The sequence below is a fragment of the Schistocerca gregaria genome, chromosome 1, assembly GCF_023897955.1.
Source record: "Schistocerca gregaria isolate iqSchGreg1 chromosome 1, iqSchGreg1.2, whole genome shotgun sequence".
Lineage (NCBI taxonomy): Eukaryota > Metazoa > Arthropoda > Insecta > Orthoptera > Acrididae > Schistocerca > Schistocerca gregaria.
The window spans coordinates 439,547,721-439,563,279 of NC_064920.1; the positions used below are offsets into that span (position 1 = coordinate 439,547,721).

The window sequence follows — 15,559 nt, forward strand, 5'->3', positions numbered from 1 at the left end:
CCATTCCTCTTCCATCACCGCCTCTTTTCGTGCTGTTAGAGTTTGAACTGTAACATAACGCGTCAAAAGTGACAAGAGGATCTATCTCTTGTGAACCTGGTAAGCATGATGTTGGACCCATTTGCCTGGAAAGATTTTATCCAAGAACTGCAAGACAAATAGCCTACAGTGTGGTGGTGTGACACATCGTTGAAACATTATTCATGGTTTAAATTCCTGTGAATGAGGTACCAGAGCACACGTACACGTTCCTCACAAATGGTTTCTAATTAAATAGCGCGCCTGCGGAGTATCATCTCAGTTCCGCTGCTGGATTCATGGTTTCCTGTAAGATTGGTCGCAGCCCGTAGTAATGGACGGCAAGTCAACGAGTAAAACAGTTATGATATCTGGCGTTCCCCAACAAAGTGTTACATGATGTTTGCGGTTCTTAATGTATATCAGTGATTTAAGAGACAATATGAGCCGTCATCTTACGTTATTGGCAGATGATGCTGTGATTTACTGCCCAATAAAATCATCAGAAGATCAAACTCAACTGCAAAATATTTTGGCAAGGTATCAGTATGGTTGCCAGTTGACAGTAAATAATTAAAAGTTTAAGATTATCCACATGGGTACTAAAGTGAATCCCTTAAATTATACGATAAATTGCACAGATTAACAGACTGTCAATTGAACTAAATTGCTAAGGAGAAGAGTTACGAACAATGAAACATGGTGGTTAGGGAAAGCAGGAAAAGATGTGGACGGGACCTAATCAGTTGCCGTTGGTTGCACAGTAAACACATACACTTTATTTAAGGAAATAATTTATTAAAATCAATCATTTTTAGAAAATTAACTGTAACACAAGTTACACTGAAGGCTGAAGGCCTTATTAAGAAAGAATTCAAAATTATTTTTTGGCTGAAGGCCACGATCAATACTTCAGAACAATTAACGGCTGAAGGCCTGAACCACAAATGAGAAAGACAATTACACGTTAAAAATTCCAAAATAATTTTTTACGCAATCTTTAAAAAATTGACTGTAACACAAGCTACACTGACGGCTGAAGGCTTTAAAAAGAAAGAATTCAAGTTATTTGTCGGCTGAAGGCCACAAGCAATAGGAATAATTTAAACAAAATATTATTTTTCAACAATTGACACAATCAGACCAAATAAAGAAGGGAGTGATCCACAGACAGTGCTCCAAGGATGGACATGGGAAAGTCTCTCAAACGTAAGTAAGGTGAGACAGGCAGCCCAGTGTCATACTCACTTAACAGGATGGCAACCCAAACCAGTCACAGTTAAACGCAAGATCAACACTCTCCCACAATCTACGTAACGTCCGATGCCCAATATAACGATAGAATAACCCATGCCAGGCAGATAGGCGGACTACACTCTTGACATCGTAAAACGAAAATCATTATACAAGAGAACATGTTCAAATGCAAGAATAATCCGAGTTAATCACAATAAGTTGCCTCCACGAATTCCGTACGCAGACAGCGTTAAAATGACTGCTCATTCAAAACCATAATAGATACACACGGATCCCCGAAAACAATTCGACAAAAAGCTCAAACAATACTAAAATCAGTCCCTGTGGAGCAACAAGGACGAATTACAAGTAAACACAAACACAGAGAACCCAGAAGCCGTCGGAAGAGCAGATACACGTCGCCCGTTGAGACGACCGACTGAACGACCAACCAACGGTCGCTCTCGATCAAGTCAGGCAAGGCAAACGTCCCAGTATGAATCGTCTACTGACAGCTTATTGCCATGAGGTCACTTCCACGGACGGACACACACCACTGAAGGTTGCAGTACTCGAATATAACGGTCCATTCAACTTAAACTCGCTGAATCCGGACCTTGACGGGGTCGTGAACTCTAGCGACCACATCCTTCCATCGGGCAGTGCATGTATCGCCACCTGTGCAGGCGAGTACTGGGGCTGTGTGGACCTCACTGCTTCTCCATCCTAAGCAAACTGCCTGAGACACGACGACCCGGAAATACTCGAGGTCGCTTAAAAAAATGGCTCAAACGGCTCTGAGCACTTTGCGATTTAACTTCTAAGGTCATCAGTCTACTAGAACTTAGAACTATTTAAACGTAACTAACCTAAGGACATCACACACATCCATGCCCGAGGCAGGATTCCAACATGCGACCGTAGCGTCGCTTCAAAGATAGTACCACAGTATTCGCTATCGATAAACGCCGCTGTTGCCACTGACGGACAGACAAAGCGAGCAAACGTAGTGGCGCCAGTGAACGGACTAAGAAAACGAGAGGTCAGAAACCGAATACACGGCGCCAGCCTGTCAATGGCAGAAACACGAGCCACAGCAGGCTCAAAAAACTTAAATTGAGACGATCACAAAAATAATGCTCTGGCTGAGGTGAATGAAAGACTATGTTTCATTGGAGGAACAGTTAGAAGATGCAAGAAATCTACTAAAGGATCTGCTTCCACTACTCTTGTCCGTCATTTACTGTAGTACTTCTGTCTTGTATGGCATCCGTAGCGGAAGTGATTGACGGAGGATGTCGAAAAAGTTCAAGGAGTTCCGCTTGTATTACCACAGAATATGGGCGAGGGTGTTACGGATAACTGAGCTGGGACGGAATCACTGAAACAAAAGCGTTTTCCTTTGCGACGAGATATTCTCTCGAAATTTCAATCTCTGGTTTCTTCTTTAAATATTCTGCTGACGCCTACCTACAAAGGAAGAAATAATAATCGCAATAAACAGGGAGAAATCACAGCTCTCACGGAAAGATTTCGTTGCCCCGCGCATTGTTCAAGAGTGGAACCGCAGGGAAATTATGTGAAAGCTGTTAGATGAACCCTCTTCCAGGTACTTATGCATGAAATACAAAGTGGTCATGTAGATGTGGATGTAGATGTATTCATAAGAACTTCACGAGATAAGGAACCATTTGCATACAATCACCTAGGCATATGGAAATGTCTCCACAAAAACCTCTTGAGTCAAGCTGTAATTTGCAACAAACCGCACCATACACTTGAGAGTTTTTCACTCAGAGAGCTTTAGCAAGTAATCTGTGTCCTGTGAACAACACCGAGAGTCAGCTCGCCGGCAGTGCCCGAGAGAGGGACAAGATCTCAATTAGCCGCGCTGTGCGAGTTTAGACCTATCGCGTAGATGGCAACCTCCATCTCTCGAGAACAGCTCACTGAAGCTCTCATGCGAGAAATACCTGCACTGTCGCGGGAGAGCTGAGAGTAGTGTTCAGAGAGTGCTGAGCACCCAGATTTATTCTGCAATTCGCAGTTTGTACGCCAGGAAATCTCGGTAATATATTTTGCCCTACTTGTGCATACATTAAATAAGAGTACCCATGAAACTGCCAGTTTTGGGCCATAAATTATGACCGTGGCATGTTTCCGAGCAAAGCGAACAGCACGAGCAGTCAGCCTAGTTAGAAAGTTCTACACTTAAACAATGCACGCAGCAAATAACGTATGAAAACATCTTGAACATTTTATATATAATTAATAAACAAAAAGCTATTTTCCGAAGATGCTCGATTCCAAGCATGTCGAAACATCGACCAGAGACTAGCGCACTACCGGTGCGCCACTTGAGGATGAAATTTGGTTTGGAAGGTGCTCAACTGCGCAGTTATCAGCACTGTGCAGTCTCACCACTTTCCCGAATGATGATGAAATGATGAGGACAAGACAAATACTCAGTCCTCGGGCGGGGGAAGTCACCAACACAGCCGGAAATCGTACCTGGAACTCCGTGATCCAGACGCATCAACGCTAGCCACTAGGCTACAAGTTACGGAGCGCTGGGCCAAATGAACACTCCAATGAACAGCTGTACCGGCGTTGTAGGAACAGTTGAAACCACTGGATACGTACTGTGAAGTGAATTTCAGCGATACGTCGGCAGAAAATGTGATAATGAAAGCTGCCTGGTTGTGGACTCAGAACGAATCTATGCATTTAATTAGTTCTCACCAGGATATGCCAGCGTTATCGAATGCACAGTTACTCGACTACAGGAACTGAGAAAAAAAGCGATGTTTGTTGGCTCAAATGTCTGCAGTTCTTAACACCTCCACAGAAGAAATTTACCAGAATATCCACAGTTTAAGGAAGGGGCAAAATAGTTTTCTAACACAGATCAACTAACATAGACAAACAAATGGTCTGTTTGAAACTGATTTTTTCGGAACTCAGAAAATTACCGTTTAACTTGTAATACAGCGGCATTAATAATTATATGTGACGTGCCACTTATTGATTTTATTACTATATTAGGTGCTAAAGAACAAATCTTAAAAATAAAGCAAAAACTTTCACGTAAATCTATGTCCGGCAATGCTCCATTTACCAGATATCCGCCCTATTTGGCTTTTGGATATCAAGGTGAAAACTATTGCAATGTTATTTCACCGAAATTGTTACTTTACCACATAAGTTATAGAAACTAAACGGACATGATGCTAAAAATCTTAATTTCGCAACCAGCCCATCTTTTATACAAGTGGATTTACGCGTAACAGTATGTAGTTTGGTTGTTTTTAGTCCAATTACAAGGAGTATTTCTTCCATCTTAATCGCTGTCATTCTCGTAAAATTTCAATATTCTTGTGAATCTTCTACCACAACCGCTACAGTGAGATTCTTGTATGCTCCAAAACCATCCCGCAGCATAATCAGCTCTTATTCAACAGTAACACGGTCGTTTCCGTTTTTTTGCATTCGGTTGTTTGGGGGAAGAGACCAAACAGCGAGGTCATCGGTCTCATCGGATTAGGGAAGGACGGTGAAGGAAGTCGGCCGTGCCCTTTCAAAGGAACCATCCCGGCATTTGCCTGGGGCGATTTAGGGAAATCACGGAAAAATTAAACCAGGATGGCCTGACGCGGGATTGAACCGTCGTCCTCCCGAATGTTCCGACTTTTTTTTCTTTGACCCTGCAATCTGACACTCTTCCATCACAATGTGTTCCTTCGAGCGCAAAACTACGACTAGAAAATCACGCGGTCAGTGATCTCTCAGTTCTCACAGACAGTTTCACCCTGCTTTGTGTAAACGCTTCCGACGTCTGCTCTCGTAAGACTCTGAGAGACTTACGGAATGTACTCACAAGTAACTGTCAGAGACTAGCTATCAGTGAAAATCCGCCCCTAGTGTTAGGCCGGTATTACACCATCAAATTTTCTTTCACAATGTAAAGTGATCAAATATTCATCATATTTTCTTTGACAAATATATTTGACGTGGCGCAAGTAATGTCATCAAAGTTTCTCTGACGAAGATCTTTGACGCCATAATTCATTCATCATGGCAGATGAAGTCTTATCATTGTGCTCTGTCGGTGTGTGTACCACAACTGAATTGCGTTTACATTTGGAAGAAGAGCAAAAGAAAAGGAAAAGGAAACGTTTTTGGTTGACGTCATAGGTTTCACAGCAAGCAACAAGCATCCAACAAAATCTGTTTCTGGAGCTGCAAGTCGTGGACGTAAAATCGTATGAGAATTAATTGCGAATGGACGAGAGTTCGTTTCAACACGTGCTCAAGAAAGTGTCTCCTCATGTTAGGAACACATGCCTCAGAAATGCTACATTCGCAAGAGACAGACTTATCATAACCCTGCAATTTCTTGCAACAGCACAGTGCGTATTGACGAATATAATGCCAGAAACGTGTGGTGTGTATAAATCACCGTCGGAGGAACATCTTAACGCAAGTAAATGTTTAGTACACGCCATAGCCATAAATATATGTTTCCATTTCTATGAAAGCAGTAGATTTTCTTCTTTATATCATTGGGGGTACATACTGGCTATACTACATGATTAATGGCTTCACAGTATCTTCATGGTTCTCGCTTCTTATTCTATTTTTGTATTTTGGATGACACAAATGATACAGTGTTTCATCTCCCTTATATTTTAGACTCACCATGTAAATTTCGAAGCCATTCTGTAAGACGTCGTTATCTCCTCCTGACCTTCATTGCTTACATATTCCGCCCTCATAATCATATTCCGCACATCAAGATGCTTCATTCGAACCCAAACTCGATAAGATAAAGTCAATGCTGCATGAATTCATGCAAACGATATGCAAATAACAAGTAAATTGCGCACCGAGGTTGAAATACTCGAGGCTGGCGTACACACACACATTCCAGACACGGCAGTCACAGGAGCTTTTAGTTCTGGAGAGCAACCGCACACCAGGAGGCCGGTCCCAACCTATCTACGTCGACCGGTGACCACCCGTAGAGCAGACAGCGTTTGCGCGAGTGACAGGACGACCTCACGTTCGGGTTAAAAGCAAATTCCGCTACATTGTGTGGGAGCGGCCAGCCTATGCATTAGCACGCAGTTTCAGAGATTTTCACAGGGAGACAGCAAACGCCAAACGCCGATGCTACAGATTTCAGGATTGGTCGCCTTAAACGAAACGTCATTCTCCCGTTTTAGAAGAGCAATGCTGATTGACAGACGATATTCCTGACGCCTGGAGCTGAAGGAGTAATGGAAGAGACCGAAAGATATACCTCTTCATGTCTGGCGTGGAGAGGGGCTGTTCCGTTGTCCCTCTTGGAGTGAGAACATGTAACGAGAGCGTGCTCGCTCGTACGTGTACTCAAAGAGCGAGGAACAAGTCTCTCCTCAGTACTTCACTGGGAAAGCACCTCTGTCGAGAACGAATCGGAGTGCGACTCTATATTGAGTCCTTGCGATTAAGCGTTGTTCACTGTGTTGGCCGCCACACTAATTGCGTGGTGTGAATAGAAAGAATTATGGTTAAACGCCTGCGAGTGAATTTTTGAGTGGCATCGCGGTTGACTGATTATCTGACCGGTGTACCATGCCAATATTTAGACTAGGGGCGAATAGGAGTCCGTGACTTCATCAAGGCGTAGGGAGAGTTTGATTGGCGAAGGGCAGTCCAGATAGAACGAGAGTTATCTTATTTGTCAGCAGCGAGCGGTGCAGACAGCTGCCATCACAGCTTACGGTATTGTGCGCTACAGCTCTTGCGAGCCCCATATTTCCTCCACAACAGTACACTTCATTGCATTTCACACGCGACAGCCTAGACCATGTCTAGCAACATTCTAACAGATAATTATTCAAGTTGAGTAGGCGCGGCTCTCAGCCATTCTGCCAAGTCAATAACGATCTTAAACTTTGTATAGTATTTTCATTAGCGAATCCTATCCTTCAGAGGTAACTTCACATTCAATAATTTGTGCAGTTCATAACTAAAGGCGCCATTGTGATTTCTCAAAATTTTAGCAAAATAAATAATAATTTTCGTTAGTTTCATGTTTTTCTTAGACTAACTAGGACTACTCCTGTACCCAAGTATCCCACTAGTTACGTAAGAATTTTGTGAATTTTTGTGTCATTTCCTTACTGCAGACGACTCCAGAAAATATGTGTTGCTGAAAGTTTTTCAGGCATTTCAATTTAGAACGTTAGGAGCGTCTGTCTGACTTCTGCAGTAGTGTGGAGGTGGAAATTTCATCTTGCAGGAGCCACAGGCTAAAGGGTACAACTCAGATTAATCCGTTGCGCAGAACGACAGAATAACGCCCACACGCTGACAATGTGATAAATGATAGGTATCAGATTGCTGCAGCGATGCTAGGGCACCAAGCAGTCACTTTGCTCCATTCGATGAAAAAAATTTTGACAAATGCCTGACATTGACAAAGTTCCTTGTAACACAGAAAATGTGGTATTGTAATACCGGCCTTAACAGTTCCGCGAATGCTGTATGAGAGCAGCAAACTGTCTGAGAGTAAAACATCCTCAGTGGAATCCCAGGCCTTAGGGGAGAAAAAAGTTACTCTCTGAAAGACTTTATTTCTCACCCTGTACACTGGAGAATGAAATGGGTAGATAATTATTTTTGTCTGTCATTTGTAATATTCCTCTGGTGGAGTAAATAAACGTTGATTCACAGTTATGTTGACACTTCACTGGCATTGCACACAATGGAAGACCCGTTAACCTACTTTCTCTTTCAATTACATTCACTGGCGGAGTACGATTCAAAACTGCTGGTAGTGTGCCCTGCGCGCAGATAATTGAAAAGACGCGCTGTTCCGGCTGGGTGGACACGCCTGGTGGACGGGATGACGCGGCAGCGCCGTGCTAAGCGCCGCCAGGAAGACAGGAGGCCCGCAGCCGCCACTTGCTGTCCCCCCTCCACCTCCACGTCTGCCCCCACCCCCACCCCACCCCTGCCCGTGGCAGCGGCGCGGCGGCGGCCGTGGTGCGCGCTCAGTCTCCTCGTGGCGCGCCCACCGACCACACGCGCCCGCGCTGCTCCTCTCGGCCGTCTCTGTTGCGGTGTGCGTCGAGACACGACCCGGCGCTCCGGCCGGCGGAAGCAAAGTGACGGCGTGCTCTGCAGCGAAGACAGTGAGAGGCGATCGGCGACAGCTGTTCGACCCCTGTGCCCGACTGCGGAACTCCTTACTCTGTAAGTTCCGTACACAATGGAGCTGACATTTGTAAACAAACCCGTGTTGGCCCTTCTACGAAATCTTCCGTTGTTGTTTCCCACGAAGCGAAGTGGAGCAATGTTAAATGTCTCTCCAGCGCATCCACTCATTCGGTTAATGTGCTCTAGTCTTGGCTGTGCCTCGTAGACATCCAAAGCAAGAATGACGCTACTGCATTAACCTTAGAACGCTAAAGAGGGAGAAAATGTTACAAAAGCATCGTGAGGTTTTACTACTCGACATGTTATTGAAAAGAAGTCATAATTTATATGTTATGCACTAATTAATCACATCTCCAATACATACCAAATTAAGCACAAAATGTCCTGTTCTATACCTTACTGCAATAGTGAATTCTGCGAGGGTTTAGTTATCCAGTGTTAAGAATTCATCACAAAATTAAGTCGCATTAATTGTAAGATCAAAATAAGACACATGCAGACGTCACTCTTGCTAATTTAAACAGTAATCGAAATTAATAAAATACAATATGTGCCCTTCTCCGAAAGCAATTCAAATCCTCGACGTAGTAACGTTCTCTTGTTAGTACTGCCTGTGTGGCATAACTTGTAAGAGAATCTTTGAGTGTAGTATTTGGAAGTAATGGGACAGAAATGTCTGAGGCTAGGGGTGTCTTACCGAAGACATACTCAGATGACGACGTTGCTTAAGCTCAGGATAAGCTCGAGATACTAGTTCGAATTCCAACCTTAAAGAGGTTTTCAAATATCGCGATTGATTAAATTAATTCATATTAATTTCTAAGTCTTCTTATAAAGAAATACTGCTGTGGACTACACAGTTTCTGTGTTCTATATGAAAAAAGTGCGACGACTTCAGCAATACTGTGAAATTATATTCATAAGCTGGGGACACCTACATCTTTACGTTGATGTTAATTCCTTTTTTCTCAAATAACTCTGTTCATACTTCATATCGTACGCTGCACATGACATACATTCAGGAATGTGTTTACCAACACATGTCGTACGCTTTTCTTTATATCTTCATTAATACATCTGTGGACAGTTTCCATTGTGTAGATGTATTCAGGATATACACAGTTTCAATTGCATCTATACATACAACATAAAACGGACAGGGCTTTATTCAGTCAAAACTTAATTTAATCACTTGTGGATGAATACGCAGCTACAACACAAGATTATCTCAACATAGCAGGCAAACGCAAAGTCACATTTAATCACACTTTGATGTCTGCACAAATTCACACACATTTTCACAGTTACACACGTCCACGGTCTCACTTTTGCAGTGTAGACGATGTAGTCATTCCTCACCCATTTTTCAGATCATATAACAAGTTTCACTTTCTGTGAACATCATAAGATGAAACATATGGTTGTTAAGAACGATAAGTTTAGATAGAATGTCGTACGTGTTGGCAGCGGAAGTAATCTAAGTAGCCCTCTGTCGACTTTGTATATATTGTGAAACAAGAACAGGTTAGTTTTGCAAGAAGGAAGTAAGGGCATATAATGTTCATCTGATTTTCGGATGAGAAAACATACCTACATACTAATACTTTCACACGCTCACACACAAACCTCAACGTGCATTAAGTATGTGCTGGATAGGTATAATATGCAACTTCTTCCGCACTTAACACAGTTTAATGACACTTCTCGTAGATTCTATAGTATTGCAGCCCCTATTAGAGATCTAACGCAGTCCAACTATAAATTGAAGGAAAACGAAGTTGAAATCTGACATGTGTGTCCTCTCACGAGGTCGTCAAGCAGCGCCAAGTGTTAGCGGTTCGGAAGCTGATTACTCTTCTCGTGAAGTTTTCCTAAGGGAAATAGTTCATTACACCGAAACATCTATTTCATTGCTCCCAACTTCTTCTGAAATTTCGAAACATTGCATAGTGATAGTGTTGTCTGGTCTAAGAAACACAGAAAGGACGATTAGTGTTTGCCGCCTGCCGACGGCGAGATCATTGCGAATGTAGGACAACTTTGAATCGGGAAAGGACACAGATATCAGCCGTGTCCTTATCAATGGGATCATCCTGAAATTTTTAGGTATACAACGGAGAACATAAATTTTGGTTACTGGATGTGGAATTGAAACTCACGCATCTCCCAAATCCGAGTCCAGTATGTTAAACCTTGACTCATGACTGCGCGATAAGTTTCGAGCTCACTATGCAAGGTCAGTTGTGGCGGAGTGCTTCTTATAGCTTCCTTAAATCACTATCTTGTAATGTTTTACTGTCGTTTGCGTTATCGCCTTTTTGTTTGTTGTTCCCAAGTGTTTCTGACACGTGTTGGAGTCTTCTAGACGGCGCTTCTTGAACTAGGTATTTGTTTTCTTCTGTATAATAATAAATTTTGTCACAGAAACGTGTCAGTTTCATCGATCCTAAGTTTGATGAAATTGTTAATCGGTGAATGAAGGAAGATGACAGTGGCGTAGGTCAAGACACAGACGAAAAACACAACGATTTTACAATAGTCAGTAACAACAGTTCGACTAGCGAACAAGACGAACACCAGGACTGTTGTGATGGAAACCTTTCTGTTTCTCCAAAGAAGCACTTAAAGCAATAATTAAAATTAAATGAATTTTGAGTGTTAACAGAAATAAAAACATGTACATCCCAGCAAAATGTCAGTTTTGCAGATTTTCTTTCAGCAACTATCTAGTGCAATTTTGTGTGCAAGTTTCAACCTTAGGATTTAGTTTTATCTGAACATTTACTTGCTACAGAGACACTACAATTTTTCATAATGTAAAATTAAGTTCTATAACATTTCCTTTATGTGTACTGTTTTAGAAAAAAGAACGTACAACATTATATGGTTTTGTGTGATAAAAGGTAAAATACTGCAGGCATTATTTAGAGTAATAAAATCAACAACAGATATTTAAAAACACGCGAATAATTGTAGCGGAAGTTAAAAATTTCAAATGATTTGCGCCTTAAATCTCGTCTTAAACATAGGGGTCCCAGAGACCCGACCTCGTAGTGTACGTTATAGAAAAGTCACCTCATGAGTTAGGGGTTAACAATGCACCACCTCCCTCGGTTACTCTCATTGTGACGCAACTTTTTTTCATTATATTCTTCTCTCAATGTATACCTTCATTCATACTGAGTATTTACAGTTGTCATTCCTACTTTGAAGGGGGATATCAGATGTGTGAGCTCGTCCCGACATCTCAATCATTCGTGCACGTTATTTATTGTCTTGTGCCCTATGTAGCTTTCATAATGCCAAGTTGGGTTTCGACTTGAATATATCCATATTGAAGTCTGTCCTTTCTCCAAATCTGTACGCGCACTACAATTTTAGCATTTTGTTGACTTTTTGTACTATATCTAGTCCACCGTATATATCCACTGTGCTGTTGACTGGTCTTGAAAACAACGTCTTATCATCGTGTCAGTATTGGCTCACCTGGCGAGATATTTCGTGCTGAGTGTAACATAAGTATTCTAGCATGGATCGGAGAGTATAAAAACTCAGTACCGCAGTCCGTTCCTGTAAATGACTGCAGTCGAATGCCAAAATCGTTCCTCTACTGTACGACTTAGTGCTTTTCTTATATCTGTGTGATGTAACTAATGTTTGCCACTGCCATCGAATGTTCAGCTACAGACCAACTTAAAATTGTTCAATAATGCTGTAAATATCGAGCTTACAACAGTGGCTTTGATGTGCATCTAGCTCGAGTCATAAGTACATGCGGTTTACATAGCTGTTTTCGGTATGTGAAATGGCAACGAAACAGTACGAAAAATAAGGGCGTTTGTTTATTGAGATTAACATATGGGAATGGTCGGGATGTGATTGGCATCAGGACGCAGCTGTGTCACCGGAATGCGATCACGCCACAAACCGTCGATCGCTGCGCGAAGCAGTGCCACTGCTTTTTGCGACAAAATGAGCTTATTATGTGGTCGGAATTAATTTCCCTCCGCGTACCTGTGTAGTCATGTATGTGTTTGTGGACATTCATAAACTTTTCGCTGAAATGTTTGGTAAACATATATTTATCATGTTGATAATAATCGAAAATATTTATTAATTTTGTTACCTCTTTTTGTATGCTATTTGTTGCTTTTGATTCGCATCTTTTTCCCTGCTGTTGTTTACTCAGAGATACGTGATACCGTAGCGAGAGCGTATATCTGTCAATAAAGGAACTCTGTTTCAGCCAATCTTTGCACTTTCTGAAAAGTGTAAAACGGAAAAGTAAAGAAGGAACGCTGAAGTGCATGAAGGAAAAATTGTGTGTTTTCATTCGTTGTTTGTGAAACGCATGCATATATTGCTATAAGGTATAGCTTATTTGATCGTATATAGACCAAAAACAGATGACAAGACATAAAAAGAGATACAGCCAACAATCAGATTATTCCGTTCCACCATTTCATAGTTGATTGTATACTAGGGAAATATCACAATACCCAGGATGGTCCATTGATCGTGATCGGGCCAAATATCTCACGAAATAAGCGTCAAACGAAAAAACTACAAAGAACGAAACTTGTCTAGCTTGAAGGGGGAAACCAGATGGCGCTATAGTTGGGCGGATAGATGGCACTGCCATAGGTAAAACGGATATCAACTGCGTTTTTCAAAATAGGAGCCCCCATTTTTTGTTACATATTCGTGTAGTACGTAAAGAAATATGACTGTTTTAGTTGTACCACTTTTTTCGCTTTGTGATAGATGGCGCTGTAATAGTCCCAAACATATGGCTCACAATTTTAGACGAACATTTGGTAACAGGTGTGTTTTTAAATTAAAATACAGAACGTAGGTACGTTGGAACATTTTATTTCGTTTGTTCCAGTGTGATACATGTACCTTTGTGAACTTATCATTTCTGAGAACGCATGCTATTACAGTGTCATTACCTGTAAATACCACATTAATGCAATAAATGCTCAAAATGATTTCCGTCAACCTCAATGCATTTGGAAATACGTGTAACGACATTCCTCCCAACAGCGAGTAGTTCGCCTTCCGTAATGTTTGCACATGCATTGACAATGCGCTGACGCATGTTGTCAGGCGTTGTCGGTGGATCAGGATGGCAAATATCCTTCAAGTTTCCCCACAGAAAGAAATCCGGGGCTGTCAGATCCAGTGAACGTGCGACTGACGACCAATCCACCTGTCTTGAAATATGGTATTCAATACGGCTTCAACCGCAAGCGAGCTATGTGCCAGACATCCGTCATGTTGGAAGTACATCGCCATTCTGTCATGCAGTGAAACATCTTGTAGTAACATTGGTAGAAAATTACGTAGGAAATCAGCATACATTGTACCATTTAGATTTCCATCGATAAAAAGGGGGCCAATTACCCATCCTCCCACAATGCCGTACCACACATTAACCCGCTAAGGTCGCTGATGTTCCATTTGTCGCAGTCATCGTGGATTTTCCGTTGCCCAATGGTGCATATTATGCCACTTTACGTTACCGCTGTTCGTGAATGACACTTCGTGGCTTAATAGAACGCGTGCAAAGAATCTCTCATCGTCCCATAATTTCTTTTGTGGCAGAACTGTACACGACGTTCAAAGTCATCGCCATGCAATTCCTGGTAAGGGTGCAATCGGTGTTGATGTAGCATTCTCAACACCGACGTTTTTGAGATTCCCGATTCTCGCGCAATTTTTCTGCTACTAATGTGCGGATTAGCCGCAACAGCAACTAAAACATCTACTTGGGTATCATCATTTGTGGCAGGTCGTGGTTGACGTTTCATATGCGGCTGAACACTTCCTGTTTGCCGGCCGCGGTGGTCTCGCGGTTCTAGGCGCGTAGTCCGGAACCGTGCGACTGCTACGATCGCAGGTTCGAATCCTGCCTCTGGCATGGATGTGTGTGATGTCCTTAGGTTAGTTAGGTTTAAGTAGTTCTAAGTTCTAGGGGACTGATAACCACAGCAGTGGAGTTCCATAGTGCTCAGAACCATTTGAACCACTTCCTCTTTCCTTAAATGAGGTAACTATCCGGCGAACGGTACGGATACTTGGATGACGTCGTCAAGGATACCGAGCAGCATACATACCACACGCCCGTTGTGTATTTTGATCACAATAGCCATACATCAACACGATATCGACCTTTTCCGCAATTGGCAAACGGTCCATTTTAACACGGGTAATGTATCACGAAGCAAATACCGTCCGCACTGGCGGAATGTTACATGATACCAAGTACTTATACGTTTGTGACTATTACAGCGCCATCTATAACAAAGCAAAAAAGTGGTCCAACTAAAACACCCATATTTCTTTACGTACTACACGAATAAGTAATAAAAAAGGGGGTTCATATTTAGAAAAAAACTGTTGATATCCGTATGACCTATGGCAGCACCGTTTAGCGGGTCAACCATAGCGCCATCTGTTTTCCCCCTTCAAGATAGACGGGTTTCGTTTTTTGTAGTTTTTTCGTTTGATGCTTATTTCGTGAGATATTTGGCTCGGTCACTATCAATGGACTACCCTGTATAGGCTACAATGTAAACGTGTATAGAAGCTGTCGACAGCAAACAAACGAAATGGGGATTTTGAGCAGAAACTGTTTAAGATAAACTGCTCATGCATTTCACCTCCTTGACAACAAATATGCAGCCGCCCCGGTGGCCGAGCGGTTCTAGACGCCCGCACGACTGCTACGGTTGCAGGTTCGAATCTTGCCTCGGGCATGGATCTGTATGATGTCCTTTGGTCAGTTAGGTTTAAGTAGTTCTAAGTTCTAGGGGACTAATGACCTCAGACGTTAAGTCCCACAGTGCTCAGAGCTATTTGGACCATTCATGTACGCACCCCAGAACAGAATCCTAACCTTCAGTGATTGCGGAGAACATTAAACCAAACGATTCACCTAAACACATCTGCAAATCTATCACGAAGCATCAATCTGCAAGTGTCGACCGTTTCTAAGACTAATAACTTCTTGCCCACAACGCTGATTACGAGCTGATTATCGCCCCTGAAACCACTAGTATGCCGTTTCCGCCTTATCCATCAAGCGTACACTAAA

At 42.3% G+C, this 15,559-nt stretch overlaps 1 protein-coding gene across 7 annotated transcripts in view; it reads left to right on the forward strand.

The window, feature by feature from the left end:
- Positions 1 to 15,559, forward strand: part of LOC126351455 (leucine-rich repeat and immunoglobulin-like domain containing-NOGO receptor-interacting protein 4) — a 2,189,427-nt gene that overhangs the window by 619,850 nt on the left and 1,554,018 nt on the right. For 3 of the 7 annotated variants that reach the window (XM_050002609.1, XM_050002607.1, XM_050002611.1), the window contains exon 1: positions 8,316 to 8,496. The exons of 2 other annotated variants lie outside the window; for them this stretch is intronic. The gene's annotated coding sequence lies outside the window, so the exon portion shown is untranslated. Of the gene's footprint in view, positions 1 to 8,296; positions 8,497 to 15,559 lie in introns of those variants that run through there. 2 more of the 7 variants (XM_050002605.1, XM_050002608.1) reach the window with 1 other exon arrangement.